Source organism: Amblyomma maculatum, chromosome 8, assembly GCF_055883805.1.
Source record: "Amblyomma maculatum isolate TAMU_Amacu chromosome 8, ASM5588380v1, whole genome shotgun sequence".
Classification (NCBI taxonomy): Eukaryota; Metazoa; Arthropoda; class Arachnida; order Ixodida; family Ixodidae; genus Amblyomma; species Amblyomma maculatum.
Window position 1 is genome coordinate 11,352,234 of NC_139351.1, and position 26,472 is coordinate 11,378,705.

The window sequence follows — 26,472 nt, forward strand, 5'->3', positions numbered from 1 at the left end:
CACCTGTGAAAGTTTTTGCTTCATTTCAGTAGTACAATCAACTCGGTAACGATTGCAAAAATATGAGACGCATTCTAGTGTTTTGCAGGATGTCTCATGTTGCAATCACATTGTAATGATCTAACTGGGGTACTACGCAACTGAAACAAACCCAAAGGTTTTAGCTTTGGCCCTTCAATCCAAGGAAAGGCATTAAAACTTTCGATGATGACGCGGGGCGCCGCAAGCGGTGCCCAGCTCAATGTGCAAGGCTTTTCTGCGCAGTCATGTTTATTCCTTTGCTCAGCCCTTTATTGCAAACAAACTGTTGCTCATCTCTCTCTGCCGGTCATTATTTCTAAGAAATCTCTGGCACGACAGAAGAAAAGAGAACAGACAGGGAGACAGCCAACTGACACGCTTGAGTCTTTGATTCCCTTGTCTGTAGTTATCCTCTGCTGTGTGACGATGTGCTTATCGACTATGTAGTAGTGCGCAGCGCTCTTCAACTGAATCTTTGCCCGTGACGGTGGAATATAGAGAATATAATACTGCACGACCGCAAGCAGGTAATGCAGTTTAGTCGCCTTTTCACACATTGATGTCATTATTATGCTTCAAGTTTTTGCGAGTTTTCTCTGAAATATTATGCCTGAGTAAAAAACTTGGCTAAAGCAAGGCATCTGTATCAGCCAGACGAATCGTCGACGTCGCTTTGTGCCTGGAACCCTTCATACTGCCGGTCACCTCGCTGCCACCTTCGCGGAACGCAGTAAACAAAGAGCAACAGATGGAGTAGAGGAAGCTTCAAAACGATACCTCTCCCAACAAATACCGAATTTCCAAAATTGTTTGCACAAATTAGGCAAATCTGTCGCTTGAGCGGCGAAATCAGAATATCAAATCACATATTACTTATTTGTTTGGCCCATTTAGCTCCTCTGGAATGCATACCTTACAGATCACTGCTTCCTTGAGCCCATACTGCCCGGAACTGCCGCCCCTTTTCTGATCACTTTCCTTAGTCCCACCTTTATTTTCCCAATAAATGGGTACTTGACTTTTCTACCAAGTTGTCTGTCAGTCTAAAGCGCCCAGTTTCAGTTTTCTGCACGAAATTCCGACGAAACGAATTCCACTGGAGAGCTCTGGATAATCAGCTCTTCATTTTAAAACTAAGGCCTACTTTAATTTAATAAAAGGTTGTACTGCAACTGTAATACTTTCTTAACTATAATATATGACACAGTGCGCTGTGAGATGGAGTATATTGCTGAAAATAATTCCTTCCCCGAGAAAACATTTCAGAAAGCCTCTCGGAAATCGAGAGCAAAATAACTTACTTGCGGAAAATTTTACTACTTTCCGAGGTGCACAAAATATAAAATCATTTACTTTTCTACATGCTTCGGTGTATTCAGTGAGTATTTGCAATGCGCTAAGGCGCTGATTTACCAATAAGAAGAATTGATAATCAGGCAGGCAGTGCTGTTGCAGAAGCTAACGCCACACGGAAAATCTGCATATAATATTTTCTTCAATCAAAATTTCAGTAGCCGCTAAGCATGATCACGTATGCCTTTCATGAGTTTTGAATCTAATTCTAATTAGATGTGTGTCAGGAATGCACCAAATCTTCCGTTTAGGAAGCTTACCTTGATATTCCTGCACATGCTTTGACGTCTGTCATTGTCAAAAAGAAAGTGACTCTGCTTTTTGTCAATAATGCTTTCGTAGCCTGCTTCAAATATATTCAGATTTTAAATATAATCATTGGTGATGCAGGACATTTGTTAATAAGAGACAATAATACTTGAAATTCAAATGAAACCTATCATGCAATTAATATGTGCATATGAAGCATGACGTTCTGAAAGCGACCATGAAAATTTGAAGGGATGACTCTCGGCCGCTGTTTGGGTAATTAAGGAGTCAGGAGGTATGGGAGTGTAGCTTACCTTTTCTTCGCGATTATTCAAGCTGCTTCTCGTAGTTAAAAGCTAAGCATCTAAAAAACTCAGAAAAATGTAATTAAGCAGTCAGGAGGTATGGGAGTGTAGCTTACCTTTTCTTCGCGATTATTCAAGCTGCTTCTCGTAGTTAAAAGCTAAGCATCTAAAAAACTCAAAAAAATGTAATTAAGCAGTCAGGAGGTATGGGAGTGTAGCTTACCTTTTCTTCGCGATTATTCAAGCTGCTTCTCGTAGTTAAAAGCTAAGCATCTAAAAAACTCAGAAAAAGGTAATTAAGGAGTCAGGAGGTATGGGAGTGTAGCTTACCATTTCTTCGCGATTATTCAAGCTGCTTCTCGTAGTTAAAAGCTAAGCATCTAAAAAACTCAGAAGGGTATCTTGATCGGCATCTACAAGCTAGGCCTTCCAGACTTGCAATGGCTGGTATGACAATCTCCTGCCTGGAGTGAGTTATGATATGTCGACCGACTGTTTTTGTGAGGCGAGCAAGCACAAAATCTTATAAGCTCTTGAATGAGCTCAAGATATGCTACCAACCAAACGTTTGAGCTCCTTAATGCATGCATTGAAGTGAATTCGTTGCAAATATGTTTTTTTTTCTGTTTAAGTAATACGAAATAACGTGCAAAAAAAAGATAGTCAGGAGAAGTTAGAAACGCTAACGCTCATTTCACAATAGACACAAAAAAAAAAAGATTATGCTGCCCACTCAAATATTTCCCAAAAGAGGTATAATGATCTCTTAACTGCTTGTAACCTTGCAGTGTTTGTCGATATTGATGAAGTCAAGTTCTGGTTGTTTGCTGCATTTCATTGGCATTCAACATTAGTATTGTTGACAATATTGCTATTTCGCTCAATTTTCTTGTTGCGCTAATAAATAATTGAGGTTCATGCAGTTCACTTCTAATGCCCTTTCCGGCACTTTAGATACCTTTAATATCGTGTTTTAAATATGTTGTCCAGTAGCAGTATGAAATTACATAAACTTCCCCTACAAGCAGTAAAATTACGTCGTTTTTCCTTTCTGTCTGTGTGTACATGGAGAGGGGAATCTCTCAAGGGTGCGACTTGATTACTCGCAATATAAGTTTTTTCAATAGACTCATGCGTTTCTTCAGTCATTTCCTTTCGCAGTGCACACGCCCATTCTCACTGATTCCTCTTTTAGTAATCTCATTAATTAACTGTTACATCTGATATTGTTTTAGACGATAAAGGAATAATTTTGTTTTTCATTGCTATATTCTGGAGTGCGAGAACGCTGATTCGGAGCTAGGTCCCACGCCATACCACGAATGTGAGACATTAAGAAAAGCTCTTCTGATTAGGCGACGACGGAGGCCGTTTACTTGTAATCTGTGTTGACTATCTCGTTTGACGCGAGTAGCCAGACTTTATGGACTGCATGAACAGGTTGCCAAGGCTAGCAGATTTCTGCCTGTAATGGAGGCAATCTGCACAACGCAGCAGTAAACGTGACATCCAATGAGTTACCTTCTAATCTAGAGTGCTCCTATGCACTGAAAAGTTGACTAATTTGCATGGCAGGATCTATGCCCTGAAAGAGCATACTACAAAACACAGACAGGGGAGTAAAGCAAGAAACAGTGCTTATGAGCAAGCCGACGGCGCTCGCACTTGTTTAACAGCATTAACAAGTGAATTTCGTATAACACAAACGCGTTCTCTGTGCTAATGTGGCGCTTCGAAGCCGAAGCTTTCGTAATGTAGTTGTAATTATACTGCAGCCATGTACAGTGCAACGGCAGCACGCAAAAGCTACTAGTGTTATCGCCGCTCCATGCTTTGCGCCGACATAAACCTTTCCGCACGTCAAGGGAATAGCGTAGACCCCTCCCGTGGAACAGGTCACAAACCGACGTTTATGATTAATTTGGCACCCACTCTTTTTCTGGCCACAGATGCGGGGGCATAGCCCTCCCAGCTTACTGGGTGCCGAAAACACTACCGGCACACCGTGCCTGTTGGCCACTTTTTTTTTTTTGTCTCGTCTCTTGTCCTTAGTGGTCGTGTGTGTTTGCGCTCTATCAAAGTTTTCCACAAATGAACCAACTCGCCCAAAAAGAAGTGTTAATGATGTAATTATACTGCAGCCATGTACAGTGTAACGGCAGCACGCAAACGCTACCTGTGTGCTCGCCGCTCCATGCTTTGCGCCGCGTGTAGCAGACGACGCGCCCGGCAAGGAGCAAGAGTTGACTGCCGCGCCACTAGTTCTCGCGACCGCCACTTGGGACACATTCCTCCGATGGGCGGTATGGGGAGCTGTGAAAATGACTTTGTTCTACTAACGTTGTTTTAGCCGTCCTTACGTTTAGTACCAATACATACACCGAGTATTTTCAGGACAGGGCAGAGTTGTGCATTAACATAGATGTGATCAGAATTGTCCAGATTTACATCTTGATTAGAAGTGTTGCATTGTTCTCTTCATCAGAACAGCATCTCGCTTTGTTCTAGATTTGAACGATACAACAACCTAACTTTCTCTATCGTTCCCAGTCAGCACCATTTGACACAGCTCAATATTATACACGACGAAATGTTCTCTCAAGGCGATCTGTTTCACAGTGTGAAGAACGTGTTGGTTTCCTTATACAATGACTACGCGAGTTTCAAGGTTTCAATTGACACTTGATAGTGCAAAATGTATTTTTCCTCTTTTTATTCTTTTTCTGTACGAGTCAAGATAACGCTGGACATCTTTGAATATGCTTATAATAAATCTAGTTGCGGGTGGTGGTCATTAAAATCATTTCTGAGGCCACCATAATTAGTAGCTCCACAAAAAGGGTTTTCGTTATTATATTGAGTACTGCTTCCTTTTAACAGCGCTAACAACCCTTATATTGGCCTCGACAAGCACTTCTACCGGTATGCAAACAAACTTAAACATTACATATATCTTAATTAATTTAAATATATGGTTCTAAGCGTACACTTTATTAAGTGTGAAAATAACGGTAGTGGGTGTGGACAATTCCTTCAGCTGTGTAAAACTTCGTTGTGTTTAAAATAGGAGCCATAACCGGATGCGTTCTTCCGGTGTCGCAATACAGTCTACTCATTTGCAGAGTTCTGAGTTTAGATGAATGGTCAGGCGGCGGCTACGCGATGTTATAACAGCACACGTTACATAGACGGTGAAGTGCATGATTGCGGACAAAACAGGGCAGCGACATCCTTTGGTCGTTTAGTAAAATCAGTAGCTTCATTTTGTCACGGCCTGAAGCAGGAAGAAGGAAGTGGAAGAAATTGTCGACGAAGAATACAATTCCGGTCCCTATTTGTTTGGCTCCTTGCCCCTATCTGCCAGTACCTGTTTATTCCTCTTTATTGCATACATATCTCCCCGTTACCTTATTTAGTCTAGGTGCCGAGTGTCGATCTCTGTACACTTCGCTGTTTTCGCTTTATTGGCACCTGAGGCGCGTATCAATGCCAGAAAAATGCGGCTGTTGCCTGTTCGTCATCTGCAGCTGACTTACGTACATCCCTCTCCTGTCTATTGCATCGATATCAATCCTCCTGGCTATATTCCAATGACACAATCAAGCAATGTGCGTATTGTTGCCGCCACTGTTTCTCTCCTACAGTACATCCATAATACTCTTGGCTATGTTATGCTTACTCAGGAAATAGCTTAACTCCTCTCCGGTTCACATAATGGAAATATATCATTGCGAAATCAATGCTACTCTAGGTTTCGAGCCTTCAGCGTAGCGCGGCCAGTAGCCACGTCTTACCCACGTGACGCTGTGACGTCACACCCCTCGTGACACTAGGGTGAGAACTGGGCTACCAGCTCAAGCGGTCGGCAGGAGCTGCCAACTTGGGTCTCTCGTTTCACATGGGACGGTCATGTCAGAATCAGCCTGCTAGGGCCCTGGCATTCACGTTACCCCTATAGGCCACTAGGGCGCAATCATGCGGCTTGGTTAAAGCGGGGATTTATATATGGGCTGAAGAAAAAGAAAAAGAGAAGACGAAAGCTCGGTCAACCGCAGCTAATGCTTTCGCTCAATAGTTGTTTCAGCAGCGTTGAAGCCTTCTAAGTTTTTTTTGTTCGTTTTTTTTTAGTGTATCTCCCATCCTCAAGTATGCGTGCTCTACTTGGGCTCAGTCAACTGCGTAAGGCTTATCATTGCTTGAATATGTAAAGGCACCGGCTGCTTGTTTTACCGCAGCTGACTTTCACTTCTCAATAAAACCACGCTTTTCCTCACGTCAGGAGTCGCCACCGCGCATGGCCGAAATGAGAGGAAAGTACTTGCACTTAACATTATTTTATACTATACTCAACGAAAGAACAACCATCGATAAAGATATCTTGAAAAGTCAAAGTATGTACCCCGTATACAGATCATTACGCAAAGGGCATATTTAATTACAGCTCCATTCCTAAGTCAATACATGATTTATTTTAGCCAATGGAAAGTGTCACAGAGCTTCGATCTTTTCTTTGATGCCCACAAAAATATTTGACTAACTTTAATCCATGCCGATATTTCTGCGGCGCTTAAATCAATTTACAGCTTTACAGTCGTGTTGAAATATGCAAATATCACAAAGCACCCTTGTATAAACCTGTAAATTGTTTTTCCTTGTTCATTTTTGAGCGATTTTTTGCAAAAATTTTATTCTGTCACTCTTTCTATACCACTGAAAATGTCATATAAATCAGCAGAAATTTTGACATCTAAGCAGTGCAGGGCTTGTGCACTGTTATTATCTCCCTCTTCTGCTTGTATGTGCAGTTTATTCCGCTATGGATGTTATGATGACAATGAGATGCCAGCTTACGGCGCGTGCTAATACCTAAGGCTCCTAATTCAAACTGCGTCGGATTTTGAGTTTAGCGCTCTTCATTCTTCCGCAAGACAGTATCAAGATTTCGTGTTGCAGAATAGGCATAGTTGCGTAGCAAAACAATTTGATTTCTTGACAGCTGCGTGACGTCATACTGCGCAGGTACCTCAAACACCCTGCATCGCCAGTAAATGTGAGTCAAGTGTTAAGTAATATTGGTTCGGCGATTAGGCGTATTGAGGTAATTCAAAGTTTTCTGAATGTATCTTATGATGTTAGGTTACATCATAAGATATTTTCAGTCAATTTCGCGTAAAGGAAGTTTTAATATTAGATGGCGTTCAAAAGCAGGACTTTTGTTTTGGCAGCCGTCCGCGCTACAGGCCACAAAAAGCATTTTTGTAGTACTTGGTAGCAAGCGGAGATTGATATGCATGTCGTATTGTTTTACATGCATCAGTGGCACCTGGCGATACTGTGCTGATGAGTGTGTGGGTAGAAACATGCACCGAAGAACGCAATATTGTCAAGCCTTGTCAAGTGGAGCTTAATTTGGTATGCGGGACTTAGAAGTCAACTTTAGAACAGTTGCATCAATCTCAATAAAATTTTCAGGGATGGCTTATCGTCCTCTCTTTGGTATATATTCTAAGTTTCACCAACTTAGAAAATATAGAAGAACGTTGTAGTAGTCATAATGTGTAATTAAGTGTGCCATATTAACAAAACTATGATTTCAGAAATCATGAATATGTGCTAACTTTTTGTGTTTGGATAACTTCTAGGCAGTTCATTGCGCAGGATTAGGGCAATTACGGCTTCTTTACGAGCGTTATGTAAAATCTGAGCACTATAACAAGGAACGTTTTTTTTTTCATTACATGTCCCGTATTTGAAGGTTGTTTTTCTTAGAGGATAATTAGACATCTGAAAAGTACCATATTCTGTTCCCAAGAAACTTTTAGTTCAGAAACCGCCTTGAAACAGCCTTTGGCGAAATCATTTCGAGATGGTAATATATCTCACATTTGTGCTCTAACAAAAAGTGCGAATTGAGAACAATAATTTCAGAAATTTCAGAACTTCCTAATAAATTCTAGGGCCAAAATATTCTATTATATTATTACGGCAAAAATGATTTATTCTGTACCCTACGTGTTTGGTTTCTTATAAAGTGTCATTGTACTGCACGCTTTTTTTACGGCATATTACATGTGTCTTGGCAACAGTATACTCCTGAAAATATACTTAGCAAATAAAAATTGCGCAAGTCTCCATGTCAAGCAACGTTAGGAATGGCAGTGCCCACAATTTTATGTTTTGGGAGGAAAGCGAAAAAGTACCTTAAATTTTATTTTTTCTTGATTCTGTGCATATTTTTTTTTTTTTTTCACATGTTAAACTCTATGTTGACACATGAGCGCATATTCGAATCTTGGGCAGCCTCAAACGCCATCCATCGAGGCATTTTCACGTAGGCTGCAGATGAAGTTATGTGATGTTAGGAAGATAGTGAGAGACCGGAAAGCGTGGCGTGACATGGTCCGACAAGACTGAACGACTGATCTGAACTGTAAAATATGTAGCCTCTATCGAATGCAGCTGCCTGACCGTAGTCGCTACTTGTGAAATTCTAGAAATATAATTTTGAAATCTCCTTGTAAGCATAGTGCAGTGATTTAAATTTGCGGTCTCGACGCATTCCTTGCAGTAAGTGCGCCTGTGGCGGCATCTGTCGACAGTAAAACGAAACTAAAACTGGTTTCCTGGAAAGCTTACTTTCACGCGTGTCCCGCTTTGGGGTAGAGAAAAATGCTTTCAACGAATTAGCAATTACACATACCGAAAATGTCAGCAGCACTAACATTTCTTTCAAAACTGACAATAAAAGGCATGAATAAAGCAGAATATGCTTATTCAAGTGCACTTTTTTTTCGTACAAGCCGGGGCTTCGATGGTGACAATTACTTCAGTCAATTTATTATAGCGCTTATAAAAACAATGAGGCAGCGAGCTTTTTCCCGCAGTGCATAAGCACACTGTGTACAAGACAGGTAGAGAAAATTGCTATATGTGCTAAACATTTGCAAAAAAAATAAATATATTAACGCCTCCAAATAGGCCGCCACTGTAGTATACAAATTCATTTCTATTGTTCATTTTCGCCAGTTATTGCACCGTAGTAGACATGCCACAAAGAGCAGCCTTCCGGGCACAAAATAAAAGCATGTGGACAATTGTGAGCGTGTGGATCAGCTGACGATGGGCCTGTATTTCACTAGGCGCCATCCAGACTGTAGAATAAGTGGTACCTCACTACGTTTACACTTTATGTAAATTGTTAAGGCGACCTTTGAAGGCGGAGTGCATATAGCACGCAAGATAAAAAAAATAATGAACTCTAGTCATAAGAGCATGTTTTGATCACCAATATTATTGATAACAACATTTGGGGAGATATATTAATAAAAAAATAATCACATACATTAGGCATGGAGGTATTTGCATGGCATAAAATAATTTGCATAAAATAAGTGTCTGGTTCAGCTGAAGATGAACCTGCATTTCAGTAGGCAGAATCCCGACAGAACCACAACTTGCATCTCTTAGATTTTCAAAGCAAAGCAATAGGAAGAAGCGCAGTGGTTAAAGCACTTAAGGTAAAAAAATGGATGAACTCGTCCCAGTTGCGGCTGAAATCTGACAGTCATAGCCAAAGATATACGCAAGTAGGTATCAATAATATTGCTCCGCGAATATTTATCGAAGAGCCAAACTTCACGTGCATTTCCCATTCTATTGTGTCAATGACTTCACTTAGGGTTGCGTAATTTAGCGATCCTAAAGAATAAATAGATCTCGTTATACATTTTCAGACCTCAAAAGTCAGGGTACAGAGTCTCAAGTTAATTTTCTTGTCTGTAAAGATTTTCGATCCTATAAGAAATTTGCGCAAATTCATAGAAAAAAAAAAGCTGGTGCATGTACATGCCACTGTAATCGTGGAGAACAGGAGCGCACAGTTCTCTACAATACTTCACCGACTCGCCCACACAAACGTATTAATCGATGCCAGTGTATTGCTAGAATACATTAATTCTGGCGATACCTTCCCATAAACATGATTTTCCATCATCAGAGGGCAACACCGGGACCGGCAGACGCTGAAAAAAAAAATGTGGCAGTGGAAATCAAAATCAAATTCAAGCCGGTGCAGTTTGCGTGAACGGCGTGGTGTCAATGCCCTTTTGAAAGCATGTGACATAAAGTGCCGATGGGTGGGGAAACTTTTGCAGTAGCCCCTTGTGCAATTGCAATGGCTAATTTAAAAAAAAAAAGGCGCTAGGTCCGAGTGTATTGTCTGGGCTACTCCATGCCACACATTCCCAGGTGCGATCCTGCTACTGCCGAGCGCAGGAGCTTTTGCCTGCTACGTTTCCGCCCTGGGCCGGTTCGCTCCTCTTTAGACGACCTGGTCGCCACCGAACTCCCCCGGGGCCACCATATCGGCGCCCAGTTTAGCGCGGACACCCGATCAACATGGTCAGATGTGGGGCAGGCCTCCCAGAGTCAACACGTCTTCTAACGCCAGCCTCCAAGCAGCTGGATTACAGGGGCACGCCACTACCCCCGGCAGAGGCGCGATCAATGCGGCCGATTTTTATATGCACCATACTCTAATTCCCTCATAATTACAATCCTTCTTTTTTAACTGGATGCTGTCTCCGGCGCAGCGCGGACACCCGATCAACATGGGCAGACGTGGGGCAGGCCTCCCAGAGTCAACACGTCTTCTAACGCCAGCCTCCAAGCAGCTGGATTACAGGGGCACGCCACTACCCCCGGCAGAGGCGCGATCAATGCGGCCGATTTTTATATGCACCATACTCTAATTCACTCATAATTACAATCCTTCTTTTTTAACTGGATGCTGTCTCCGGCGCAGCGCGGACACCCGATCAACATGGTCAGACGTGAGGCAGGCCTCCCAGAGTCAACACGTGTTCTAACGCCAGCCTCCAAGCAGCTGGATTACAGGGGCACGCCACTACCCCCGGCAGAGGCGCGATCAATGCGGCCGATTTTTATATGCACCATACTCTAATTCCCTCATAATTACAATCCTTTTTTAACTGGATGCTGTCTCCGGCGCACGTGTTCTTTCATGTTCTTATAACGAAATTTCTAGGATCAGTTCTGGTTGACAGCTGAGATGTCACAGTGCTGAAATATACACTTCCGCATCTGGTTTTGTTTTGAGCTCAACAGATGCCGCGCTAAGCGCCGCGGCCTAACCTCCTCTCTCGTTCGCTCGGTGGCGCCAACCTCGGTCCTAACCCCAGCTACGATAACCGTTCGAAAGATGGGAAGCCGATGCAAAGAGCGCTATATTTTGAATGGCCTTAGCACATTACAGAACCTGGCATACTTAACATCTCAGGTAGTTGATCCTCTAGACCGCTTTCTCTTTGTTTGAAAATTATGGAAGCGAACATTTTTGAACGTGCGTATGCAAATCCTAAATCATGCTCGGTGGAAAGAAGATTTTTCTTGATGAGATCACAGTTTGAATATTTTGATATGGAAGAACTCGACCACCAGTCGATAATCTGCAAAGAATTCATATTATTGTAAATCACCCAAGTTCTTTTAAGTGAATAATCCTTTTCTGCCTCTCAGGTTTTTCAGCTTTTGGGTGTTTCCAACGTATTATCGTCTTTACATAAACAAAATTTCATACGAATAATTTTCTCTCTTTTCTAAACGATATCGAATAGGTTTCACAAGTTATTATATAGCCTTGATGTTCGCCTGGTAATATATTGCGGGCAAAAATTGTTACTGTTGAGCAGCCTGAATTTCCCTAAGGAAGAAATACTGTGCAAATGCAGAGAATTTCCTTTTAAACCGCAGCGGATGCAAAAACAAAAACAGTGCCATGATTAAGAAGGATATTTTTGGCTGTTCTGCACAGACCATACTGAACAAGTCTATAAACGCGCTCGAAGGTGAAATGTGCCTACCTTCAGCTTCTTTATTTGCACCATGCTTCAGTGGAATGGCGTGCGGGGGGAAAACGTTAAGGGACTCCATCTTTTATATTTCAAATACAAAATCTCGTTACTGATCTTTTTAAATGTTTGTCTTTATTTCAGTTACGTATTAACCCAGTTAGAGCATTATAGTTTGAATGAAATCTGAAAATATCTGACAAATCACTTCTACGAGTCTCATTTTTTTGTCGTCGTTAGCAAGCTGCTTTGTATTAAATTCGGTGCAGTTGTCTTTTTCATTCCATCTCTTCTGCCCAAATAAAACCAATAAAGGAACTGAAGCCGTAACTAACATATTACAAAATTACTTGTTAGCGGCTGAGTGCTCATGTGAAGCGGTTTCTCTCTTCTTCGTTAACAGTCACTTGTGAAAGATTTTGTTTCATTTCAGTAGCACAAAGCAACTCGGGAACGATTGCAAAAATATTAGACGCATTCTAGTGTTTTGCAGGATGTCTTATGTTGCAATCACACTGTAATGATCTAACTGGGATGCTACGCGACTGAAACAAAGCCAAATGTTTTAGCTTCGGTCCTTCAATCCAAGGAAAGGCATTACAACTTTCGATGGTGACCGGTGGCACCGCAAGCGATGCTCAGTTCAATGTGCAAGGTTTTTCTGCGCAGTCTTGTTTCATCGTTTGCTCAGTCGTTCATTGCAAACAAACTTGTGCTCATCTCTCTCTGCCGGTCATTATTTCTAAGAAATCTCTTGCACGACAGAAGAAAATGGAGCAGGCAGGGAGACGGCCAACTGGCCCGCTTGAGTCTTTGATTCCCTTTTGTGTAGTCATCCTCTGCTGTGTGACGATGTGCTTATCGACTATGTATTAGTGCACTGCGCACTTGAACTTTATTTTTGCTCGTGACAGTGGAATATAGAGTGTGGGATTCTCTACGGGGCTGCGGTTCCGCTCTCGGAGCCAAACGCCTCTCCGCTAGCTCAGAGCACAGTGGCGTCCCCAATGAATGACACGAGCACCGAGAACCAAAGTGTTCACCGTATATTGGTCGTCATCGTCGACGCGCGCGATCAAGCAATGGCTGGGTTCGTCTGAGAAGTCAGTATGACTTCGTGGACGCGTCCGAGGTCATGGCCCGTCCGGTCCGCACTGCCTTCGGTGCACACACAACACACTCACTCACTCACTCACTCACTCACTCACTCACTCACTCACTCACTCACTCACTCACTCACTCACTCACTCACTCCTTCGCCGTCGCTCGCGCCGCCGCCGAGGAAGATAGAGGGAGAGCCGCGAGGGGAACGGCTAAAGCCCCTCTAGGCATAGGCACATGCAAACGCTTTTTGAAAGGGGCAGGGCTCCACAAGGTTAAAAAAAAAAAAAGAAACTAATGAACCATGTCACTTGCTTCATAAAGCCGTGAATTTTTGTTGTCATTTTCCTTGAACTCAGCCCACCCGATTCTGTACAGTCAAACTTTTTTCTTTTGTGTTGCACTGGACGGATGGGAAACAAAAAAAGCCTTTCGCCTTCGCTTTGTCGGTTGCGGACACCGAAGGCGCAGCAGCACGGCATCGCGATGAAGCTTTCACGTGCAGCACTTTCCTCGCGCTGGTTTGAAAATGGCGACCAGCGCGTGCCGGAAAAGAAAAAAATATACAAAAGCGCAACGCTCTATTACACGTGACACGCACTGACCAATGGGAGAGCGGAGGGGGCTGGGAGGCAGGAAACGGCGAGAAGCAAACTGTGGGGTAGAGCGCGGTGGCGGAAAGATCTAATAAATGACAGTACTTTTCGAAGGATACTGGAGACTTAGGATCGACCCCTTGCCATTGGGCACCACGGGTGGGGCGCCTTCCCCACGTTCTTCGCCGCAGAGGGCACCCGCGAGAGGGCGACAGCCCCGAGAGGAGAGAGAGGGGAGCAGCGACGGGCCCAAAGTGCGACTATTTTCCACACGAGAATATAATACTGTACCACCGCAAACAGGTAATTCAATTTAGTCGCATTGTCAGACGTTCATGTCATCACTATGCTTGAAGGTTTTGCGAGTTTTCTCTCAAATGTCATGGCTGAGTAACGAACTTGGTAAAAACAAGACATCTGTATGAACCAGACGAACCGTCGACGTCGCCTTGTGCCTGTAGCCGTTCGGACTGCCTGTCACCTCGCTGCCACCTTCACGCTACTCAGTAAACATACAGCAACAGATGGAGTAGGTGAAGCTTAAGAAAATGATACGTTTCCTAACAAATACCGAATTTCCAAGCTCGTTTGCACAAATTAGGCTAGCCTTTCGCTTCAGCGGCGAAATTGGAATAACAAATCACATATTACTTATTTTTTTGGCAAATTTAGCTCCTGTGGAATGCAAACCTGACGGAGTTGTCTACAAAGTTGTCTGTCCGTCTAATGCGCCCAGTTTCAGTTTTCTGCACGAAATTCCTACGAATTAAATTGCGCTGGAGAGCTTTGGAGAATCAGCATTCATTTTGAAACTAAGCCCTACCTTAGTTTAATAAAAGGTTGTACTGCAATTGTAATGCTTTCTTAATTATAATATGTGACACTTGCGTTGTGGCATGGAGTATATTGCTGAAAATAATTCCTTCCTCGAGAAAACATTTCAGCAAGCTCCTCGGAGATCGTGAGCAAAATGGCTTACTTGCTGAATATTTTACTACTTTCCGAGCTACAAAAAATATAAATTCATTTACTTTTTCACATGCTTCGTTGTATTCAGTGAGTATTTGCTATGCGCTAAGGCGCTGTTTCGCAAATAAGAAGAATCGATGATCAGGCAGCCAGTCTTGTTTCAGAAGCTTACGCCACATAGAAGTTCTGCGTATAATATTTTCTTCTACAAAACTTTCAGTAGCCGCTAGGCATCATCACTTATGCCTTTCATGAGTTTTAAATCTAATTCTAATTCGATGTGTGTCAGGAATGCACCAAATCTTGCATTTAGGAAGCTTGACTTGATATTCCTGCACATGCTTTGACGTCTGTTATTGGCAAAGCAAAAGTGACTGTGCTTTTTGTCAATAATGCTTTCGCAGCGTGCTTTAAATATATTCAAATTTTAGATATATTCATTTGTTATGCAGAAAATTCCGTAATAAGACAGTATATTACTTGAAATTAAAATGAAACCTATCACGCAATGATTGTGTGCATATGACACATTATGTTTTGAAAGGGACCATGAAAAGTTATTTACTCAACTTTTAAAACGCTCATGAGCATCAGGTATCCGTTCAATCCTCTTCGCAATACAAATATTTTTAAGCTGGCTTTATTAGCAGTATAGGTTGATTGGGCGAGTTGGTGAACCATGACGAACAGTAGCATAACAGCGCATCAAGAAAGAGACGAATAGAAGAAGAGGACAAGAACGGCGCTGAACTTACAACTGATTGAAAGAAATAACGGGAGACCGTATATATACATGCACTTGGTGGACCCACATGCGCATAGTGAAATTTGATGTAGTGAAAAATCTGAAAACACATGTAAAAAAAGAACCCTATCACACGCACGTGTTTTAACTCGCGACGCGCCATCCATTGTGCAGCATGGTCATCTCATTTACTGTCAACGCTACGGACGCTTTACTACACAAACATTTTGCTTCCTGTTTATATGGAAGGCCTCGGCTTTTTCTCTAGTAGTGTGGTCATTGTGAAGAAATAATATATCAGTGTCAACATAGAAAGGTACACGCTCACACGTATTGCAATGTTTTCACAAGTTAGTTTCATTCTTTTTTAATGACTGTGCATGCTCCATCAGCCTAATGTTAATGCAACGGCCAGTCTGCCCAATATACGTACCACCACAGGACTATAGAATTTGGTACACTATGCCCGTCCTGCAAATGATGAAACTATTGGCGTGATTACCATTGCATCAGTTCTTGCTTTTTGTGCCCCCCAGGTTTATTTGAACTGCTGCCGCTACCTTGCCAATCTTATTATGTGCGGAAAACAACACCTGTGCGGCACATTTTGCCCCTACTGATATAAACCGATGTGACAATACATGTACGTATGGTACGAGAGCAAGTTTCATTCTTCATTTTTTTTTTCTCTTGCTGTCCGGAAAACTTCAAAGCACGCAGAACTGATAAGGTTCTGCGTTTAGAACCTTATCCATCCATCCTTCTTCTCTGTAGACAAGAGGGATGCCCCAGGGCTCTGTGGTTTCACTACTCCTTTATATTAATGTGCAATATTCCGGTTCATCCTGATGTTACTGTGTATGTACTATATGCAGATGAAATATCATTATTCGCCACTGCAAAATATATTCATGCCCCCTGCAGTTCACTGCAGGCTTACTTAAATGCACTTGATATCTGATTGGACAAATTTAAGTTGGTTTTGAATGTGTGCAAAAGTATGTTCTAGTCTTTAAAACAGCTTATACGTTTCGTTAACCTACTTCTCAGACGTCATACCTCAAGTGGAATCTGTGGGGTATTTAAGGCTATACGTACGATGCTGGTATGGATTAGAGGCGTCCCATCAAGTCTAATGTTCAGAAAGGTGACCGTGCAATTGGTAGACACATACCCATAAGTAACAAGAACTTTTGAATGCGGCGAGACACTGTTCTACTTCTGTACAAAGCCCATGTGAGACCGAGTCTGGAATTTAGCTGCATTCTTTTTTCTGGTTTTCCAAAATATAAGCTGCATCTTTTGGTGCTTTTAGAACGACGTGCGCTCAGCGTCCGTCTAGGTCTCTCACAGTCGGTCTCCACCGCTGTTCTGTACTTCACAGCTCGTATTCCGTATCTTACCTCCCGTTTCCACCTTCTAACTGTCAGATCATTCTTGCGGTCGTTTGAGTCTGTTTCCGGGGTGGCGATACATAATGTTCTGTCCAACCCGATTTTCTTTCGCACTCAACAGTGGCTAAGGTTCTGCTTGCCCCAAATTGTTTTCACTCAGAGCATATTAGCAAACATTGATGTGGATCTCGGTTCTATATGTACTATACTGGTTACACAACCTCCATTGTGGTTATCAATTTTGATTCTATAATTGCATTCAAAGTGAAACTCTTACTTCCAAGTCTAATATCCAGTTTCCTAACTGATAACCTTGAAAAGTTTCCGGATCACACTGTAATCCCAATTGTTGCGTCTGTGACCACACAGAGGGCAGCTATTTGAATTTTTTCAGTCTCTTGCCTGGAAGCTTTCGCTGCGCGTCTTGTATTCCACACCGATCGTTTCATCAGAGTTTATGGCAATTGGGCTTACACTTCTAAATATTTCCTGTAATCTGTCAAAAATAATTTTTCTGTCAGTCTGTCATTTTGTGTTGCTGTCCTTGGAGTCAGCACATTATACTCTTATGAGCCGCTCACTTAAGTATTTCATAGCGGTATAGAAGTAAGAAATACGCTTCAACTAGGTTCCAGGTCACTGCGGTATTTTCCAGAATGAATTCGCTGACTTATTGGCTAATTCAGCTCTTTATGCACCTGTTACATGTACCATCCCTAATATCATCATTTTTAGAATGTCCCGCTTTCAGCGCTATCAATAAATTGCTGCCTCATGCAATGATCCCTTCTTATCTATAACAGACTACCAACTTCTCATCTACTAATGGAAAGTACGTTCATGTCAGTCACGATAGTGTGAGGTAATGCTCACTCTTATGCGATGCAGGATCCCCCGCCTTGTAGATGCGGGTTCAGTGCCACAAACCTTTGGGAGGTTTGCGATGAGACAGAAAATATTTAGCATTTCCTTCTCGCTTGCCGAAGGTTTTCACATCAGAGAAGGGTAGTACATTTAGAAATTCCAATAGCACAACTAGGATTTACTTTGACGGTGCCGCTTCTTCGCTCCTTCAGTGCGAGTGCAGGAGGATTTGCGTTCCCTCAAATTTGTCATTATTAATAAAAGTACATCACAGCTGCGGACACCTTCCCTTGTTAATGGTATTTGAAAGTTGCAAACTTCAAAATGTTTGGTACATATTTTCTCTTTCTTTTATTCAATTGTGTGATCCTAAACCTAACTTTTACTTTTGTTGATAACTGAGTTGTTACACTAATTAAGTAGCTGTAATACACTTGGCAGTCCACATTGAACCCTGCCCCATCCCCCTTCGTGGCCATGTGTCATTTATCAAGGTAGAAGAAGAAGAAGAAATGAGCTGCGTTGAGTCAAGGAGCTACGGACAGATTCCCTAGCTCATTGTATTCCAAATTTACAAACTTCCAAATTTTCTCTCCGTATTTGTTTCTTTCAATCAATTTTGCCATCTTAAATTTAAGGTTTTTGTTAAGTTTACAATTAATTAATGCACTAATTCAGTATGTGTAGGCAGTATGTATTTGGCAGTCCTCACTGAACCCTGGCCAATCCTCTTTCGTGGGTATGTGCCATTTATCAAGGCAGAAGAGGAAGAAGAAAGAGCAAATTCTTGACAGATCCCCTCTGTGGGTTCGTGCAACATGTTATTTGCACATCAACAATAACACCAACAGGAGGAAGAGAAGACCATCGCTGGTGCTAATCTACAGCCCAATCCCCCTTCGTGAGTGTGTGCCATATATCAAGGATGAAGAAGAAGAAGAATCTGCTGTCTGACTTGCAGTACAGATTGCGGCGTCCGGTCGTATATGGTCGGAAGAGGTATCCTAAGCACACTATTCCACTCCAGTTGGTCTCTATGTGGCGCAAGAAGCGAAGCAAGAAGAAGGATCGCGGGGATGGCAGGCACATCGTGGTCACGACGAAAGACGAAACCGGCATCGTGACGCCAAGATCGGAGGCGGTTCTTTCGGGCGTCGCCACTACAGCGGTCGCCGCCATCTCTCCCGATGTTCCTGCCTCCACTGACCCTGTAAGACACATTTGATAAATATTTCTGCTGCCTTTCACAATAATGGGTGAACCCGGACCGTCAATCAGGCAGCACAGTTTTTTCAGCCTGGTGTATAATGTTTTTCAGATTAGCTCGCAGGATCAAGTTTGGACGTTGCACAACGATTTCGCTAACATCAGCGGCGTCGCTAGCCCTAACTACAAGTTTTACTGAACTTTTTCTGGTAATGTGTCTAACAATACTTTTACGCGCATCTAGCCCCATGTAACTATTTAATCCAGTCTGTGGTCCCTGGACGAGCCTTTGATGCCAGCAAATTCTGTTCCCTCTTAATTGTTCTGTGTAGGGTTGAATGTGCTGAGCCCACGTATTGCACATATCGTGGTGGTACAAAGAACAAGCGCCCCTCCAATAAGTGGCTTAGGATTGGGATTCCTTGCCGCAATGAAATAATAACAAGAGCTTGCATTTGTTGGCGATGAGGTTCGCGTATAAGTAGGTCACCACCGGTTCTCCAGTGGTTGTGGAAGTCGCTGCAATCAGCCCTACACCGTTTTGCTGCCTCCAGGTTAGTTTGTCTGATCACAGATATACTTCTGCAGGGGATGACAAAAACGTACGATTCTTTTCACGTCTGTTTTTAAATGTAATACGCCTGCTCAACACCTTTCTAGCCGCTTTTAGCCATTCACCGCCGTATATATGTTTCGTACCCTCCTTCTCGTCAATTATACCTGGACACCGAGCCTAATATATATACAGAGTCTTGTGGAAACGTTTCGTCAATATTCGCAGAATGCCCCGCCGAAGTGGCATGGTGGTTAAGGCTCGACTATTAAATTGGAGTACCCAGGTTCGAACGCCAAAGCCGAGTGCTGCTTTCCGATTTGGACAAAAGAGGAAGCTGTTCGTGTGCCGTTTGACGTCCGTGCACGTTAAAGATCCTCAAGTGGTCGAATTTTTTCTAGAACACTCTGCTACTGCACCTGTTTCTCTCTCTCCGCTTTCATTCCGGCCCTCCCTTACTGGGCGGGTCTCGTGTACGCGGAGAAAGTGTAATATATACAGCCCCTGTTTTCGTATCGACCATATAATTAATTTCACCCATTTATTATTTATTTTTGATTAGGGAATCTTTAGCATGCACGCACCCGAGGACTGGGTTCTATAACCAAACGGCCTAACCACTGATATAATGCGGCGGGTCGGCCTAACAGTCGCCAAATGTGTAGAGAAAAGCACGTAATTTATAACTTCGGCGGTGCTCAATAATGTTTTAAATATATAGCACCTATATTTAAGCAAATTTCTACGCAACGAGATCCCCTTTTTCACGTTTGAGAGGCATATGACCTAAATATTATCAGTAACGCGCACTTGATTTGAGTAAAGCTATGCACACTACATTTTCCTGCTGTGTGTAGCAAGTCTACCATTTCAATGTGTAGCCACTTTGGAGGCCTCGTTATGAGCGCAGCCTTTTTAAAATCACGCTAGATTAGAAGTCTGATAATAAACTTTCTCTCCTTAATTTATGACGCTGTTCGGGCCAGCCATTATTTTGTTTGTCGTGTGTTTAACCGACGAATATATAAAGGTGATCTGAATAGCTTCGCGTAAAGTATGTGTGGTATACATTCGCCGAGCGCTTTGAAGCGTAAATAAAATTAGTGTCATCAGTAGTGAAGGCTGTCGTCCAACAACCAAATAAAAAAAGTGCAGGCCTGATGTTTTCGATTTTAGTACAAAACAAAGATTTGCGATCCGCTCCCAGATTCGATTTCTTTTCATCTCATTTTAACACCTTAAAGACCCCATTAGAAGTATTACATAAGCGGTGGGACAAAAATACGATTCACTTCTTTACACATCATATGTGGCCACACTTTGACGAAACATCATGGGACACGTGATGCCAAACATGTGGTGAGGAAGGTCGTAGAAGCTGAGCACAGAAGCTAAGCTAGAAATGTTATTCGCAATGCTGTCGTCACTGTCGCAATAAATGTGTGAAATATGTGGAAAAATTTATTTACGAATTATATGGTTTAACATACAACACCAGATCCCAGAGCCAGAATTCTTCTTTGACTTACTGTATCGCATAATAGTTTTAGTAAATCGCATATTAAATATCCCTTGAAATAAACAGAAGGCCCAACAGTCAAACATTTTCAAGCCATTTAAATTTTGGCTTCGCATTGATTTAGATCAAGAGAGCATTATTACAAAGCCCTGGATTCTTTAAGATCTAGAAGCATGCATGTTATATTCCGGGACATTTTTTATCACAATAATCACCGCATCATTCAATTCTATAAGCGGACAGTTCCGTGCCGTCTTGCTTCTCTATGTCAGGTTTTTCTTTTCCCAAAGGAATCTTCCATTCGGGTATGACACTGGTTTAGTCTTGATTGCTTTGGACGTCACATCTATCCGTAGATTTCGTTTTCTTCTACATTTGTTCCTCGTCCCCTTCTGGTCTACATTTAGGCATCAAAGTCACCAATGTAGGTGGTGCACAGCGCCTTAGCGCCTCTTTGCTTATTTCACTTCTTGCTAGAAGATTTCAAATATTACCGTGAGCCTTTCAAAAGTTTAAAATTTTTTTTTTTTGAAGAACTGCCGGCATGCAGTTGTGATTGTCACTACAACCAATGTGAACGTAGTGCACGGATAAAATTCTGTACTCATTATTTTTTGTTCATGCTCGTTGTCGCGAGGCGCAACTGAATTATTTCCCTTGCAGCGCAAGATACCCAACACGTATGTCATAAGTATTCCAGCCACTCCACGTATTCTGAGTATTCCAGCCACCAGAATACAATAATTCCGGTGATACCTTCTCAAAAACATGATATTCCAGGCATCAGAGGGCGACGCCTGTACCCGTGGACGGTGAAAAAGAAATGTGGCAGCGGAAATGAAAATCAAATTCCAACGCGTGCAGCTTCCTTGAACGGCGAAGTGCCAATGCTCTTTTCAAAGCATGTGACATAAAGTGCCCATTGATCGGGAAACTTTCGCAGTAGCCCTTTGTGCAATTCCAATTGTTACTCTAAAAAAAAAGGCGCTAGGTCCGAGTGTATTGTCTGGGCTACCCCACGCCGCACATTCACAGGTGCGATCCCGCTACTGCAGAGCGCGGGAGCTTTTGCCTGCTGCGTTTCCGCCCTGGGCCGGGTCGCTCCTCCTTAGGCCACCAAGCTCCCCTGGGGCCACCATATCGGCGCCCAGCTTAGCGCGGACACCCGATCAACATGGGCAGACGTGGGGCAGGCCTCCCAGCCTCAACCCGTCCTCTAACGCCAGCCTCCAAGCAGCTGGATTACAGGGGCACGCCACTACCCCCGGCGGAGACACGATCGGTTTTTATATCCACCATTGTCTAGTTCCCTCATAATTACAATTCACCTTTTTTTTTTTTTTAACTGGATGCTGTCTCCGGCGCACATATGCTTTCATGTGGTTTATAAGAAAATTTCTGGGATCATTTCTGGCTCACAGTTGAAATGCCAGCGTGCTGAAATATACGCTTCCGATCTGGTTTTGTTTTGAGCTCAACAGATGCCGCGCAAAGCGCAGCGACCTAACCTCCTCTCTCGTTCGTTCGGTGGCGCCAACATCGGTCGTAAACCGGAGTTTCAAAACCCGTTCGAAAGATCGGGGGCTGATGAAAAGAGTGCGACATTTTAAATGGCCTTAGCACATTATAGAACCTGCGATACTTAACATCTCAGAAAGTTGATCCTCTAGACCGCCTGCTCTATATTTAAAATTATACAAGAGAACATTGTTGAACGTGAGTATGCAAATCCTAAATCACACTCGGTGGGAAGTAGTTTCGTCTTGACGAGACCGTAGTGTTAATATTTCGATATGCAAGAAATCGAGCACCGCGAAATAACCTGCAAGGAATTCACATTATTGTAAATCACCCAAGTTCGTTTAGGTAATTGGCCGTTTCCCCTCTCAGGTTATTCGGGTTATCGGTGTTTCCAACGCATTATTGCCTTTATATAAATAAAATGAATTGTGATTAATTTTATTATTTTTCTAAAAGATATCGAATATATTATGTGCAAAAATTGTTTTTCTTGAGCAGCCTGAACTTCCCTAAGAAAGAAATACTGTGCAAATCCAGAGAATTTACCTTTAAACCGCAGCGGATGCAAAAACAGTGCCCTGATTAAGAAGGATATTTTTGCCTGCACTACACAGACCATACAGAACAAGTGTATCAATGCGCTCGAAAGTGAAATGTGTTTAAGTACAACTTCTTTAATTGCACAGTGCCTCTGTGGAACGGCGGGCCAGAGGAAACCGTTAAGATACTCCATCTTTGACATTTGAAATACAAAATTTCCTTATTGGGCCATTTAAATGTTTGTCTTTATTTCAGTTACCTATTTGTATTAAATTCGGTGCAGTTATCCCTTTCATTCCGTCTGTTCTTCCCAAATAAAAGCAATAAAGGAACTTTAGCCGTACATAACAAATTACAAAATGACTTGTGAGCTGCTGAGTGCCCATGTGATGCGGTTTTTCTCTTCTTCATTAACAGTCACTTGTGAGAGATTTTTTTTCGTTTCAGTAGTACACAGTAACTCGGGAACGATCGCAAAAATATGAGACATATTCTAGTGTTTTGCAGGATGTCTTATGTTGAAATCACCCTGTAATGACCTAACTGAGATGCTACGTAACTGAAACAAAGCCGAAGGTTTTAGCTTTGGCTCTGCAATCCAAGGAAAAGCATTAAAACTTTCGATAATGACGGGTGGCACCGCAAGCGGAGCCCAGTTAAATGTTCAAGGCTTTTCTGCGCAGTCATGTTTATTCGTTTGCTCAGCAGTTCATTGTAAACAAACTTGTTCTCATCTCTCTCTACCAGTCATTATTTCTAAGAAATCTCTGGCACGACAGAAGAAAAGGGAACAGTTAGGGAGACGGCCAATTGACTCGCTTGAGTCTTTGAGTCCCTTTTCTGTAGTCATCCTCTGCTGTGCGACGATGTGCTTATCGACTATGTAGTAATGCGCTGCGCTCTTCAACTAGATTTTTGCTCGTGGTAGTGGAATATAGAGAAGATAATACTGCATGACCGCAAGCAGGTAATGCATTTTAGTCGCATTGTCAGACATTTGTGTCATCAGTATGCTTGATGTTTTTCCGAGTTTTCTCTGGATTGTCATTGATGAACCGTCGCCGTTGCCTTGTGCCTGGAGCTCTTCGGGATGCCTGTCACCTCGCCGCCACCTTCGCGCAACTCAGTAAAAATACAGCAACAGATGGAGAAGAGGAAGCTTCAAAAAGATACCTTTCCTAACAAATACCGAATTTCCAAAATCGTTTGCACAAATTATTCCAACCTGTCGCTTCAGCGGCGAAATTGAAATAATAAATCACATGTTACTTATTTGTTTGGGCCATTTAACTCCTGTGAATGCATACCTTACGGATCACTGGTGTCGTGAACCCATACCGCCCGGAATTATCGCCCCCTTTTCTGATCACTTTCTTACTCTCACCTTTATTTTCCCAATAAATGTGTACTTGACTTTTCTACCAAGTTGTCTGTCCGTCTAATGCGCCCAGTTTCAGTTTTTTGCACGAAATGCCGACGAAACGAATTGCGCTGGAGAGCTTTGGAGAATCAGATCTTCTTTTTAAAACTAAGGCGTACCTTAGTTTATTAAAAGGTAGTCCTGCAATGGTAATACTCTCTTAATTATAATATGGGACACAGTGCGCTATGGCATAGAGTATACTGCTGAAAATAATTCCTTCCCCGAGAAAATATTCTATCAATCCTCTCGTAGATGGAGAGCAAAATGGCTTACTTGCTGAACATTTTACTACTTTCCGAGCTACACAAAATATAAATACATTTACTTTTGTACATGCTTCGGTGTATTCAGTGAGTATTTACTATGCGCTGAGGCGCTGTTTCACAAATAAGGAAAATTTTTAATCAGGCAGCCAGTCTTGTTGTAGGAGCTTACGCCACATGGAACATCTGCGTATAATATTTTCTTCTACCAAAATTTCAGTTGCAGGTAAGTATCATCACTTATGGCTTTCATGAGTTTTACATCTAATTCTAATTCGATTTGTGTCAGGAATGTACTACATGTTGCGTTTAGGAAGCTTAGCTTGATATTCCTGCACATGCTTTGACGTCTGTTATTGGCAAAAAGAAAGTGAGTGTAATATTTGTCAATAATGCTTTCGCAGTCTGCTTTAAATATCATCAAATTTTAAATATATGCATTTGTGATGCAAAACATTCCGTAATAAGAGAGTATTACTTAAAATTAAAAAAAAAAAAAACCTATCACGGAATTATTATGTGCATATGAAACATGCTGTTCTAAATGGGACCATGAAAAGTTCAAGGGATGTCTCTCGACCGCTCTTTTGGTAATAGGAAGTTAGGAGGTATGGGAGTGTAGCTTATCGTTTCTTCACGGTTCATACACGAGTATCTTGATCGGCATCTACAAGCTAAGCCTTCCAGACTTGCAATAGCTGGTATGTCAACCTCTTGCCTGTACTGAGGTATGATATGTCGAACGACTGTTTTTGTGAGGCGAGCAAGCAAAAAATCTTATAAGCTTCTGATTGACCTCAATATATCTTATTTCCCCAATAGACACAAAATAATATTGTGCTGCCTACTCAAACATTTCCCAAATGAAGTACAATGTTCTCTTAATTGCTTGTAACCTTGCAACGTTTGCCTATGTTTATGACGTGAAGTTCTGGTTGTTTGCTGCATTTCATTAGCATTAGACATTAGTATTGTTGACAATGATGTATTTCTTCTTGTTGCGCTAATAAATAACTAAGGTTCATGCATTTCGCTTCTACTGCCCTTTCCGGCACTTCAGATACCTTAAATATCGTGCTTTAAAAATGCAGTCAAGTGCTGGTTTGAAATTACATTAACTCGTTTATTCGTTTTTCTTATCGTTTCTAATTATATCGTTTTTCTTTTCTTTGCGTGAGTGCGTGCGTTCGTGTGTGTGTGTGTGTGCGTGTGTGTGTGCGTGTGTGTGTGTGTGTGTGTGTGTGTGTGTGTGTGTGTGTGTGTGTGTGTGTGTGTGTGTGTGTGTGTGTGTGTGTGTGTGTGTGTGTGTGTGTGTGTGTGTGTGTGTGTGTGTGTGTGTGTGTGTGTGTGTGTGTGTGTGTGTGTGTGTGTGTGTGTGTGTGTGTGTGTGTGTGTGTGTGTGTGTGTGTGTGTGTGTGTGTGTGTGTGTGTGTGTGTGTGTGTGTGTGTGTGTGTGTGTGTGTGTGTGTGTGTGTGTGTGTGTGTGTGTGTGTGTGTGTGTGTGTGTGTGTGTGTGTGTGTGTGTGTGTGTAAAGGGGGGTGAATCTCTCAAGGGCGCGACTTGATTACTCGCAATACAGCTTTTTGAATAGACTGATACGCCTGTTCAGTCATTTCCGTTCGCAGTGCACAGTGCATTCTCACTGATTTCACTTTTAGTAATCTTATTAAATAACTGTTCAAATCTGACGTTGTTTTAGACGATAAAGGAATAATTTTGTTTTACATTGCTCTATTCGGGAGTGCGAGAGTTGCGATTCGAAGCTATGTTTCACGCCATACCTCGAATGTGAGACATTACGAAAAGCGCTTCTGATTAGGCGACAACAAAGGCCGTTTATTTGTAATCTGTTTCACTATATCGTTTGACGCGAGTAGCCAGACTTCATGCACTGCCTGAGCAGGTTGCCATGGCTAGCATATTTCTGCCTGTAATGGAGGCAATCTGCGCAGCGCAGCAGTAAACGTGACATCCAATGTC

The 26,472-nt window shown here is 42.3% G+C and overlaps 2 non-coding genes across 2 annotated transcripts; both read right to left on the reverse strand.

The window, feature by feature from the left end:
* Positions 1-10,121: 10,121 nt before the first annotated feature.
* LOC146180534 (signal recognition particle RNA) lies at positions 10,122-10,420 on the reverse strand. The gene has a single exon (XR_014700502.1).
* Positions 10,421-21,725: 11,305 nt separating this feature from the next.
* On the reverse strand, positions 21,726-22,013 carry LOC146180535 (signal recognition particle RNA). The gene has a single exon (XR_014700501.1).
* Between the last annotated feature and the right edge of the window lie 4,459 nt (positions 22,014-26,472).